Source organism: Mustela erminea, chromosome 2 (assembly GCF_009829155.1).
Source record: "Mustela erminea isolate mMusErm1 chromosome 2, mMusErm1.Pri, whole genome shotgun sequence".
NCBI lineage: Eukaryota > Metazoa > Chordata > Mammalia > Carnivora > Mustelidae > Mustela > Mustela erminea.
The window spans coordinates 130,885,564-130,898,656 of NC_045615.1; the positions used below are offsets into that span (position 1 = coordinate 130,885,564).

The 13,093-nt window shown below is 40.3% G+C and overlaps 1 protein-coding gene across 4 annotated transcripts in view; it reads left to right on the forward strand.

Moving 5' to 3' along the window:
• The first annotated feature begins 837 nt into the window (after positions 1-837).
• The window catches only part of RHOH (ras homolog family member H), a 41,104-nt gene continuing 28,848 nt past the window's right edge, over positions 838-13,093 (forward strand). For 3 of the 4 annotated variants that reach the window (XR_004283418.1, XM_032334136.1, XM_032334139.1), the window contains exon 1: positions 838-1,226. The gene's annotated coding sequence lies outside the window, so the exon portion shown is untranslated. Of the gene's footprint in view, positions 1,227-4,611; positions 4,698-13,093 lie in introns of all 4 variants that reach the window. The other variant, XM_032334137.1, reaches the window with a different exon arrangement.

Genomic DNA, 13,093 nt, shown 5'->3' on the forward strand with positions numbered 1-13,093 from the left:
AGCATTTGTCATTATTCAGGGCTTGGAGGCACAGGGAACTGTGAACACGTCTTAAAAGTTCAATTTGTTCGTCTAGGCAACCTCACCGTAACCTAGATACAGATGGTCTCTACACCTGGATTGCACAGAAGGAAAAAAAAAGAGTAAGTTGTGTTTGGAGGCAAATAATGAAACTGTGAGGAGTCTGAAAACAACTCAGTCACCTACCTCACAACACAGGTGCTGGTCCAAAAAGGGTGAATTCATGGTGGGGCTGCTTGAGCTCTCGCTCTGGCTGAGTCAGTTCTTTCTAAATTATTATGTGAGAGTTATTAATAAATCAAAGAAAAACAAACCACCGACCTACTGTTTTCCTTCCATAGTTAGTATGTTCACCAAGTTGACATGTATGTTCTAAGGTGTTTTTTTCTCCCCTAAACTTAAATTAACTAAGACCAGTTAGAGGAGTGGACATTTTTTCTTTCTTTCTTTTCTTTCTTTCTTTCTTTCTTTTTTTTTTTTTAATATTTTATTTATTTATTTGACAGAGATCACAAGCAGGCAGAGAGAAAGAGGGAAGCAGGCTCCCCGCTGAGCAGAGAGCCTGATGCGGGTCTTGATCCCAGGACCCTGGGATCATGACCCGAGCCGAAGGCAGAGACTCTAACCCACTGAGCCACCTAGGCTCCCCTCTTTTTTTTTTTTTTTTTTTCTGTTTTATTTCACTTCCTTAAGGAATCATCTGTGTTTTTCACTCTTCCTTTCCTCAGTTTCACATAGGCGATTTGTTGGTGGGAAATGGAGAGGCCTCTTCTCTGGGGAAGTTTTCATATTGTCACGGAGAGAAATGCACGTGTGTGTACACACACACACACACACACACACACGGGTAAACCCACACAAATGAGATCCCCTCTTCAGAGAAGCCAGCTACAGGAAATTGACTTATACACAGGAACTTGCTAATCTCTATCGTCACATTCCGATTGTTCCTGCCACCTCAGTCACCGCGCACATGAAACCCGACCGTCTGGGGTTGGATTCTCTACCAGCTCAACTTTTACATCTTTGTTCTTCCAATGCGAATCAGTTATATTCTTGGGGAGGAAGGAAACGATGATCCCAGAAGGAAATCGGAACGGTGAAAGGGCTCGGGCAGATTTTGTTTCTGCTTACCTGCCCTGAACAGATTAACTTCCGGAGTCAGTCATTTTGGTGTCAAGAAATTTCTTCGGCATCTACAACAGGTAAGACTCTGAATTCTTTAAAAATATTTCCTCGGTGTCACAAGAAATCTCTCCAATTTAAGTAGCTTTTACTTTAGGCTAGACACAATAATGATCTTGCCCTACCTGTTGTAAAGTGTGAAACCGTTTTATGGGGGAAAGGGCAGTTGTTCTGGTATCCAACTCCACCTCCCACCCCCCACCATCCTGACAAGATGCGTGTAGTTTTTGAAATGTTACAAGTTATAATAGGTGGCTTTTGTTTTTTTCAGATATTTTCCTAGAGAATTCAAGTCCTTGTGATTGACTGTGACTGAGTTCAAATATTTGGGTAGTTGAAATATCACCCTATGTTTGATAAGTAAATATAAAGATCCTCTCAGTTGTACAAATAAGAACTTTTTTAAAGATTTATTTATTTGTCAGAGAGAGAGAGAGCGAACACGAACTGGGGGAGTGGCAGCAGGCAGAGGGAGAAGCAGGCTCCCCGTTGAGCAGGGAGCCCAACATGGGACTTGACCCCAGGACCCCAGGATCATGAGCTGAGCTGAAGGCAGATGCTTAACTGACTGAGCCACCCAGGTGTCCCTGTACAAATAAGAGTTTTAAACTTTTCTAAATCAGAAAAGAAACCAACCAAGATCCCGATGATAAGGATTTGGATCTGGAATTCCCAGCTTGTTGATTTCACCTATTGTCAATGCTCAAGTCCTCTTTCTACAAGTGGCCTATGATGTCCAAGTATTTATTTTTAAATAGAATTAAATTAAATTTAGTTTTTGAGGTGGTTGGATTTGGAGATGTGCTGTGAGGTACCATCAATAGCGTGGGTTGTAGCTAAATAAAACTAGGAAAATAGCTACTTTTAGGTGTTTCCCTAAACTAGAACTGCCAGTAAAATATTCAGGCAAGGAATAAATAGTCAATAATCACTTAATGATTCCAAGCTGGTGTGGAGGATATAAGACACATATAAGGAATCCTCCACCCCAAGGAACTTATAATCTAGTAGTCGTGGTGAGACGTGAAATTCAAGAAGCAGTGCAAGGTGGGAATTGTGTGAATCCTGGGGTGATGTGGGCTGTAAGTTAGAGGAGTTCCAAGAAGGGGGTCTGAGGGTAAGCTAAAGCAGGTTTGGAAGACATGGCCTTGGAAAGATGTGAGATTTGAGTAGGTGGGAAAGGGGAGGTTAATTAGCATGGGAGCACCGTGTGAACAAAGACTCACAGGTGAGACTGATGAGATGAGCGGTTCAGTGGAGGAGACTGGGCCCCCCAAAGAAGCAAAGATTGTTTTATACATTGTCAGGAAATAAGCTTGGAAAACTCGGGTGTAGACAGGTTGCAGAGGACCCTGAGAGGCTGCTGGGCAGAACAGATGCCTTTCAATAGTGTTTTGGTCTTCTTAGGCCATCAGGCTCCTCTTCTCAGGTCTCACAGGTCTCACAGAATTCCAGGTGACAGGGAGCCCAGAGATCCTGTCCTCCTCATTTTGGGGGCTGCTTTATGTGTCCCCACATGTGTGACCTTCCACTTGCCTGCCTTCTGCTGGCTTCCCTTACTACACCGTTGATGCCGAGAAAGGCTTGTGTGGCTGGGGGTTCCTCTAAGTCATTGCTGGGTTCCATTGCTGGGCCTTACATGTCCAGCATCCAGTATTAAAGTGGCATTCCTCTTGGAAGGATGACTTGTTTGACTGAGTGAGCCTCTAGTCTTCAACAACCAGTCCAAAAATTCCATGAAATCTGTGTTGCTTCCTTTGCATATCTGAATGAGATGTTATTGATTAGCTGGTACTTTTCCCCCAGTGATTCAGAGAACTTTTTTTATTTTCTGAACTGTGAAAAATTTGCATCCACCTAATAACAAAAGTACAGTATGGTGAACAAGAATCTGGAGCTTGGAGCCAGATTACCTTGTGTTGAATCTGGTGCTTTTGCTTCCGAGCTGTGGGATCCTCAGACACACATTCTTCAATCCTCCGATTAAGAACAAGTATCTGTAAAGTAGCTCTAATAACTGAAAATACCTATTGAGATAAAAAATATGTAAAGCATTTAGCCTAGTGCTTGGCATAAAATAAACTGTTAAGAAATGTAGCTATTACGGTTGTTATTAAGGACTTGGTGGGGACAGGAGAGTGAAGCCCATATGGTCCCCGGTTGGGAACAAGGTATCTGTAAGTAACTCTCTTAATGCCAGGGTTCCTTTCAAAGGAAAAGGGGGCTACTGGGTGAAAAACAGTACTTTTTTTTGAGCACCAAGTATGGGATAGGCACAGGGTTAGGTATTTTATAGCAATAATATATGTGAAAAAAGGAAAACAAGATTAGAAATGGATTTTTTGGAGCCTCTCCATATCTGATTGTCAGACTTAGAAAAGAACTCTCCGAGGGACTGCTGTGTTATATATCATGTTATTGTTATTTATTGTTATTTATTTTTATTATGTTGCCCTCTGAATGCTTCGGGTAGGATTTTAGAGGTGTTTTTGGCATTAGAGGAAGTGGCAGAGGGTGACTCTTTTTCCCCGGCCAGCTGAAATTAAATTATTTTATTTTATGGTATTTTAATATTAGTAATTTTATGGTATTTTAATATTAGTAATATTAGTAGCGAGGCATAGCCAAAAATCCATTTCTATTCATTGACCGTGTTGATGAGGAGTGCCCAAAGTGCCTATATAGGTTCTAGATGCTGGGGTCTTGGGTGAGCCAAAATTGAAAAACGTTCTGTTTTCCTGTTCCATTCTCCAAACTAGAGATTTGTGTGTGTGTGTGTGTGGGTGTGTGGGGGGGATAGTAAGCACCCTTTGGAAAATAATGTAAATATGGCCATTGTGTTCATTATACAGGGATGGCTCAATTTTATGTGCAGATCACCTTAATCAAATAGTAATATCGTTTTTCTTCTATAACCCCACTCATAACAGGAGGGAGGCAAGAAGTTTGGGGCTTTGTGTATGTGAAGCGGTGAGCCTAAGTCAGGATAGGGTGCCAAACTGGGGCGTAACAGAAGACAGAACAACAGTAGTGGGTGCTGGGGTGGGCAGTGCAGGCAAGGAGGGTGTCCAAGATGGAGAGGGTGGATGGAGGCAGGGGGCTGGGCACTGGAAACAGTCGCCTTCTCTGTGGCTGTTTGGTCCTTTGACTCAAGCAGCTGCTTGAGGCCCCAAGCAACCTCTTGTTGCTTTGTGTAAGAAGATGTACTGTTCCCTCGATGTGGACAGTTGCTCAAAGATGATTTGATTTGTTCAGTTTTGGCCTGGAATCATAATTCCTAAAGTTGGCTGGACATCAAGACCACTTGGGGAATTAAAGAAACTAGCATTTCTCATGAATCGCCTCGCAGCCCTGGGGTTTGATCCAGGAATCTGTGTGACAATCAGTGCAAACCCTCGCCCCCAGGTGACTTGGAGGCAGTTGATCTATAGATGAGCATCTGAGAGCCATTAATCCAGAACTCTTCGAACGGGGCCCCAAGCACCAAGATGGTAAGTTGAGTTAAGCGCTGAAATGAGGTCAAATGGTCTTCTCTTTGTTGTGATTCATATCGACATATAAAAGTATTTTCCTTTGTTTTGATTTGATTTCTTAGGTGAATTCCTGGGGGTGGGATGACTTGAGTTTAGAGTTTTCATCAACCATATTTACATTTTAACACTCGAGTGGTAAGGCGCCGCTTTAAAAAGACCATATATACATGGAGAGGCTGTTTGTTGTTACTCAGGGAAAGCCCATAGAACGGAATTTGCTTTCAGGGGAGAAAGTGCCAAATCACCCTTCCATTTCTCTTTTCCAGTAAAACAGAATACTAATGAATTACCTTTGGGAGAAAATTTCAAAACATTGTAGAACACTCAGCTGCTTCTTAGAGCCCAAGTTAGAACCTTCTTATCTCCACGCTTAGATTCTTGTAATACTGTAGTCAGCAGTGACCTCTTCCCCATTTCGTAGAAAAGAAAACCAAAGAAGAGAGTGGTTAAGTAACAGGCAGTATGGTTCTAATCACATTTGCCGTGAGAACTGCGCGTGAACTGGCACTCAGTCATTGCTTGAGTTAATTAATAATTGGGTAGTTATTATAGGTGACCCCATGAAAAAGACCCTAGTGGATAAGTGCATGAAGAGACTACTGTCCAAATTTGGAGAGGGTGGGTGGAATTAATTGGCCCAGTTAGACCTCCTGCTCTATTTTTTTTCATTATTCCTTATTCATTATATATTTGCATAACTTGCTAACCTAAAAGCATGGTTATTGTTTGTGACAGCAGATGGGAATAGGGTGACTTTTCAATGGCTTCAGTTAAAAAAAAAAAAAGACGTGCTCTTGCAAAATATTCATGTGAGGTATTTGCCGTGGGTGAGGGAGCCTGCCTGTGCTTGTTTGCAAAAGCCGATTGTAATATTTTCAGAAATTTTGCAATTTTGTTAAGCACAGCTGCCGTTAAAGATGAAATTCTGTAACTTACAGTTCAATAAGTTCTGTTATAAATAAAGGTAGGAAATGCTCAGAACACATTAGTTCCTAGTTATTTACTACATTGTACTATTATCAATGCTCTTGAACTTATTTCAACTTACCTGTTTGATAGAAACATCATATAATAATATGCTACTGAGCGTCTCTTTCCAACTCTGTATCCAAGTTTGTAGCTTGAACCTGGACATGGTAGGAGTGTTTACACCACGGAAATTGGCAAACACTATAAATCAGGCTCCCCACACTTGTTTTGAGGGGAGGCGGTTAAACATCTTATCAGTATACCATCAATGAACTGTGGAAAACACAAATATGGCAACTTGGCAATATGTGTTAAGAACTGTTAAAATGCTCAGACATTTTGATCCCTTAATTCTAAAAAAGAACTGTTACAATGCTCATACATTTTGATCCCTTAATTCTATCCCTGGGAATTTATTCTAAATAAATAATTCAAAGAAGGAAGTGATAACATGCAGGAACGTAGTCACTCATAACCTGACTAAGGAATAATGATTCTGAGCATTAATTCCGTGGACTACTTTGTAGTCATTCAAGGTAATGACTTTGTGGTAGTTATGAAAACATATTTGGTATGGTGTTAGATTAGAAAAACAGGTTTAAAATTTTAACTTATATTCTGATTTTGTTATGAAGGAAGATTAAATGTGGGGTGAAACAATGCAGGCATTTAGTGGGTTAGTATGGTGAAATGATAGAATTTTGTTTTTATTTCATTTATTGGAGTAGTATGTGTGCATTTAAAAAATATGGAGAGGGCCTGTAAATAAGTGATCTTAAGCAGTTTTAACATTTGACTGGGAAGACTATGAGTTTTGTGGTCCAGATGTGGTTTGCCTTTGACTTGCAGGTATGAGACTCTCTGGGCTAAATGTTATAAAGGGAGTTTATACCCAGGCAGTCTGGAGTGGTGGATAATAAGAGGGTCCCTTTCTTTCTTTTCTTTTCCTTCCTTTCCTCCTTCCTTCTCTTTTATTTCTTTCTTTCTTTCTTTCTTTCTTTCTTTCTTTCTTTCTTTCCTTCCTTCCTTCCTTCCTTCCTTCTTTCTTTCTTTCTTTCTTTCTTTCGTTCTTTCTTTCTTCCTCTTTCTTTCTTTCTCAATATCGATTGACTGATTAAGAGAGAGACAGCACGCAAGCATGCACACCCATGAGCAGGGAGAGGGGGAGGAGGATGGGGAAGGAAGGGGGAGGGGCAGAGGGAGACAAGCAGTCTCCCTGCTGAACTGGGAGCCCAATGGGGGGCTCCATCCTAGGAGGGATCCTAGGAGAGATCTCAGGGTTTGAGATCATGACCTGAGCTGAAACCAAAGAGTCCGAAGTTTAACCGACTAAACCACCCAGGTGCCCCATAAGGGGGTTTCTTTAGGACAGCTCAGGAAGGAGAAAGGAGTGACTGGCTGGGTATTGAAGATTTGCTAACGTAGACTGCAGAAGCTGGGAAAGAGCCCAGAGAAAATCAACTGGCAAGGCCCAGAGAGAGGAGGGAACATTTCTTGGGAAAAGACAGGGAAATGCTGACCTCAGAGATAAGTAAAATGGATGTAAAAGAAGTTGAATCTAGATCTGAGAACAGCAGGTCTCAAATAAGAGGGGAAACGATTCTTCCAAATCAGGGGTTCTCAAATTTTAGTGCATTTAAGGGTCATCTGGATGGATGGGGGTCATGTTAACAAATGCAGACTTCTAGGCTCATCTTCGTGGATTCTGTTTCAGTTGTCGGGGGGCGGGGGTTGCTTGGCAGGAATATGCATTTTTAACAAGTCTTCCGACTCCATAAAGTTTTTTGATACAAATGGTCTGCATACTTTGATACTTTGAGAAACAGTGCCAGATTAAGGGTAGTGGTTTGGATGGGCGGAGGGCATGTATATCAGTGTGTGTGTGTGTGTGTGTGTGTGTGTGTGTGTGTGTGTGTGTTGGAGGTGAGGCTGTTACCTCAAGTCTTAGGATCTAAGGGCTTATGATGTAAAGGGGTATGACAACAGAGAAGCCCAGAAGGGACAAGTCACTATGTGGAGTCTGTTGAGACCAACCTCCAACAGGAGGCCACAGGAGGCTGTCCTTATGTCACTCCTTAACTAAATAGAGTTTGTACCACCAAATTCCCTTCCACCGGGAAGTGACTTTTGTGAGGCATTTGGACCAACTGGAAGCAGCTGTGAAGGAGGGAACTACAAGGAGGTAGCACAGAGAGGAGGTCGGAGGGGGAGTCTAGGACCCATCAACATTCTATCTCTGACCCCTGGGAGGTGGTCATTGAGAAGAAATGTGAGTAGAATAAGGGGTGCTATGTCCAGAAAACACTTTGGGCCTCTGTGTTTGATAACATTACATTAAAGTAGCAAACAAAGTCAAATTTTCAGTGAAATATAGTACTTTCTATATAGAATTATAGCACTCAAAATAGTAATACCACCAGAAATATGCCATAACAGCAACATATCACAATATGAACATATGAAAGTAAATGATCTTGCGGTAACAAGAACCATGACATCGAGATTCTTTGCTTCACCTGGCTTTAGAAGAAATTTGGTGATCGTAATAAGCTCTCAAATAGCCTTTCATATCTTAGGTTCTTCCAGCTTTAACCTGAAGATGAATCTTTCACTTTAAAAAAGTTTCCCATTCGCTATCATCAGGGTCACTAGTCTCTTGGGACATGGCGTGATAAATCAAGAAGAAATCACAACCCTTAGCACCAGAGGCACCACTCAGGGTATGGTGGGTGTTTAAGGATACACATCTTGACTATCCTCATTATGAAATACCCACTTAAAAGGGTTTTTTGTGGACTGATTGGCTTACACTTCAGAGCAGTGTTTCCTAATCACTTTTTTTTTTGGGGGGGAGGGCTCATAAATTCCTGTAAGAATCTGTTGAGAACCAAAACTATTCTTGAGAAAAAGCACAGGATTTTAGGAACATGCACATTAGCCACACAACTTTAGGGGGCCTTGGGGCCCTCTGAAGCCCATCCACGACTTCCCACGAGTTCAGTCTTTATATTAAAAACCCCTGCTCAGAGGCTGTCTGCACAAAAATGGTCTGATTTTTGCTGAGGCTGGATTTAGCTGCCAAAGAGAAATGCTGACTTTCCAGGGGGATGTTTAAAATGAGGACAAGATGGCAGATGTATGTATAGTTTTCTTGTACTGGATCCTTAACTTGAGTAAACACAAAAGTGGATGTGTGGGGCGGAGTTGGTTTTCAGAGTATCCATGACTCATGCTCTGAGTCCTTGATTCTGAATTCTCTTCTGTGAAGCCAGAGATAGTTCCCATCTGGGAATGCAATCTTTCAAAATTCTACTTTAATGTCTGATTTACGGACATTTTGTATGTTCGTTTTGGAAATGCAGGCAGGTTGTAATACTCAGATACGGCCAACTCCAGAGTATAGTGACAGGTGTGTGGCCAACTGTCACCCCTCAGTGAATACTGGACACTCATTCAGGCTGCTTTTGGGGGTAAAAGGCCACAGCTTCTGCATAACGTGCTTGGGTCTGCGTATAAAATGTAGGTTTTCCTATCTGAAGCTGAACATCTGTTTAGGCCCTGATAACTTTAGAGATAAGTCCTTTTCCTCTGTAGCCTTAAACTACAGAAGCCCAGTTGGGTCATCTTTTGTGAGTGGGTACCTGACTTGCAGTTTGGAGAACTGGGTGTTTTTGGGGTAGGAAGGTCACGTCTTTGTTAATCTCCTATCTGCTTGGACTGTGATAGGGGCTCGGGCAGGGTCTGGAGATTTACCCGAAACCCAACTGTTTAAATTAGCCAATTCTGTTAAAAGTGATAAGACCATGTTATCGTGTCATGTTAGCAGAGTGGGCAGATAGATACAGGATGGGGACTGAAAATGCACTGCGTCTTCAACCCTCCAGAGAAAAAAATATGTGCATTTGGCTAAATGAATTGTGAAATAAGAGTCAGATTTTTCTTGGTCTTGCATAGCATAAGGATTATACATCTTTTTCTTTTTTAAAGATCTGTTTATTTATTTGAGAGAGAGAGGAACGCACAGAGGGAGAGGGGGAGGCGGACTCCGCTGTGCAGAGAGCCTGAAGCAGGGCTTGATTGCGTGACTCTGAGATCATGACCCAAGCCAAAGGTGGAGGCTTAACTGACTGAGCCACTGGGGCGCCCCAGGATTACACATCTTTTTCAAGGTAGAAAAAGAAAATCTATGACAAATATATTCAAGTAATTAGTGCAGCTCATCTTCTACAACCAGTTTCATTATGGTATGCCCATGATTGAGTCTCCTGCCAATTTCAATTCAATGTATTCAATACACTCAATTTGTTTTAATATATTCAATGCATTTTAATAATAATACTGAATCACAGAATACTCAGTTACAGCCCACAAAACAGAAATAGTCCATGTATACTGAAGGCCAATAGCGAAGGGTCCACCCCCTTGTCTCCTAGACTTTGCCCTCCCTGCTCTGTCCTTAACTCCGGGCCACCTACTTGCCAATGGGGGGAATTGACTGCATGTATCTCTTCCTTAATGCTTTTGCATTCTTTTAGAAGATCCTTTCTTTGAAACACAACCCTACTTTTCCTTTCCTTTCTTTTCCCCACTGCCCTTCCAGCTGATGCCTTCTTAAGCTCTTCTGAACACACAAATCTGAACCTGAACCTTCTTCTCAATTGCCACAAAAATTTTTTCCTGTTGTTCCAACTGAAATGTTCCAACTTGTTCCAATTGAAAATGATCTCAGCCATGATTGAGAAGTGTAAGAATGCCTATGATGAGTCCTTCCAACAAGGAAAAAGAAAGCCATATATTTCAAGTCAAATTTAAATGATGTGAAGCCACTGCCATCAACTACAAAAACCCTTAAAGGATTTAGACCTCCCCTTTGGTATACTTTCTTAGGATAAAACTTGGTTTTCCTTAAGCTCTAATAACTTCGGGCAGTAACTTGCCAAAATTTGTATCAGAAGTCTCTCTCTTTCTCTCCCTCTGGTTGTGATAAGGAAGGGAGTAGAGGAAGATGTTGGACATACATACAGGAAATAGGAGGGGAAAGGCAGAAAAATCTCACTTCTTGACAATACCACATTTTCCTACATCTGCTGAAATAATATTGTCACTATATTCTTCTACACAGATGATCTGGTAATATCAGAAAAATATCTGTAATAATGTGGACTTTCACAATGTAATAGTAATACATGTTCACCATAGCAAATGTGGCACATAATTTTTAATTTAAATATAGGTGTATATATTTTGTTCCTAAGTATTTAATGAAGTTTTTACATATTTAAAGCATCATCGTGCTAGTGCTTTCCCTCCAAAATGCCCAGAATATATAGAAAGAAGCTCAGAGGATACATTGTTTCTTAATGGAATTGGGGGGTGGGTACAGGTGGTGTTTTAATGGATCAGTTGGATTAATGAAGGGCTGGAAACTAAGGTGTCTTTGTTGAGTCCTATCGCTACCTTTTCTTTCTTTTCATCCTCTCTGTGTCAGGAAGAGCAGCTTCTAAATGTGGATGGAAGCAATGTTTCTACTCAATTCTAGAGCCCTAAGAACACATGGACAGCAGGGGAGGGAGTTCTATTGGAGACCTGGATCAAAATTTCAAAATCTAAACCAGTAGTTCTGGATTTCCCCCAGGGCAACCCATTTGACATGTCATCCAGGAAAGACCCAACACCCAGATATGTGGAAAGAAAAATAAAAGTTTCTCTTCCAACAGACTAGACCCTCGGGGTTTTCAGCGTAGAAACTAGATTGTGCAATTGTACTCATGAGAAAAGATCACCAGCACTTTCAGCTTTAGCTTATGTTCAATTTTGTTTTCGACCTGGGACCAGCTGAATGTACAAAGTTATACGATTTTAAAGCTTCCTCTGCCTTAGCTGGTCCTTCCTTTAGAGCTTGTAATGATCATAATTTAAATTTTTTCCTATATTCATTCACAGTCCTTGGAATTTAAATGTTAGTGTTCCTCCTGTTACATACCTGGTGATAACTGGTTTTGTTTCTCAACAGGCATGTAGCTCATTTTAATCTGTCAGTCGTAATTACTTTTCTTTTTTCTGCCAATTTTGAGAGTGCTTAACAATTCTTAAATACTAGGTATTTAACAAATTAATTACTAGGATTAAAATGCAGGATGAATAACAAAACGAATCCAGTTGCCTTCGCAGTCTTTCAGAGTTTGATCAGGAACTTTTAAATTATTATCAGGTTTTTCCTTTTCCTATAAAATATTGGCCAAAGTATGATTTATAAACAATATCACCAGCCAGTCAGGGAAAGAGTTGAATGATCCTTTCTTCTCACTACTTAGTAGGCTGTTCTAAATTATGATTTTGAGTTATTTGAGATGGCTGTAGAAAGGCCTCTTTAGAAAAAATTGCAAGGAACTGGGCAGTAGGAATGAATAACCTTAAGATGTTTATAGCCTTTGACTCTTTCTAACAGTAATTCATAAGAAAACAAGAAGTATTTTATTGTAATATAAAGCTTTTAGCACAAAATTTTTTTTATAATAAAGAAATCTAAAAATCAACCAAAATGTCCAACAAAATGTACGATTAAATAAATGATCTTTAAGCCTATTAAATATTTATTAAAATTTTTTTTGAGGGATGTTTAATGACAAGTAAAAAGTTACAGTGTAGGGATGCCTGGGTGGCTCAGTTGGTTAAGCAGCTGCCTTTGGCTCAGGTCATGATCCCAAGCGTCTGGGGATCGAGTCCCACATTGGGCTCCTTGCTCGGCAGGGAGCCTGCTTCTTCCTCTGTCTCTGCCTGCCATTCTGTCTGCCCGTGCTCGCTCTCTCTCCCTCTCTCTCTCTGACAAATAAATAAAATCTTAAAAAAAAAAAGTTACAGTGTAGAATTATATATTTTTGCTTAAAAAGGCCTACTTAGGTTTTTTTATATATGACTTCAGAATGTGAAAGTAAATGAATATATTAAAAATTATCATCTAGTGTGTGGTAAGATTACATATAATTTTAGAATGTTTTTGATTTTTCTTGTAGTTCCTATAATTAGCATATATTATTTATAAAAAGGCCAAAACTCCTTATTAAAATTAAGTCAGTTTGTGGTGTTATGCTAACAATGAAACTAGTAAAATGATTTTGATATGAGAATTATTTTGACATTTTGACGGCAACCCTTTGAGAGGTTGCTTTGAGAGCCCTGAACCTATAATTAAATTTTATCTTTCAAGATTTAAAGGGATCTCAAGTCTCTTATATTTTGAAACCTGATAAGCCTTCGAAAATCACTTCTAATGGGAGATGTTAAGTTATTAAATAGGTTTGTGAGTGGTGTATGTTTTTAAAATAAGGGAGAATTAGCTTTAGCTGTAATAAGAATTTAAGCAAAGTATAGAACACCCAACTGAA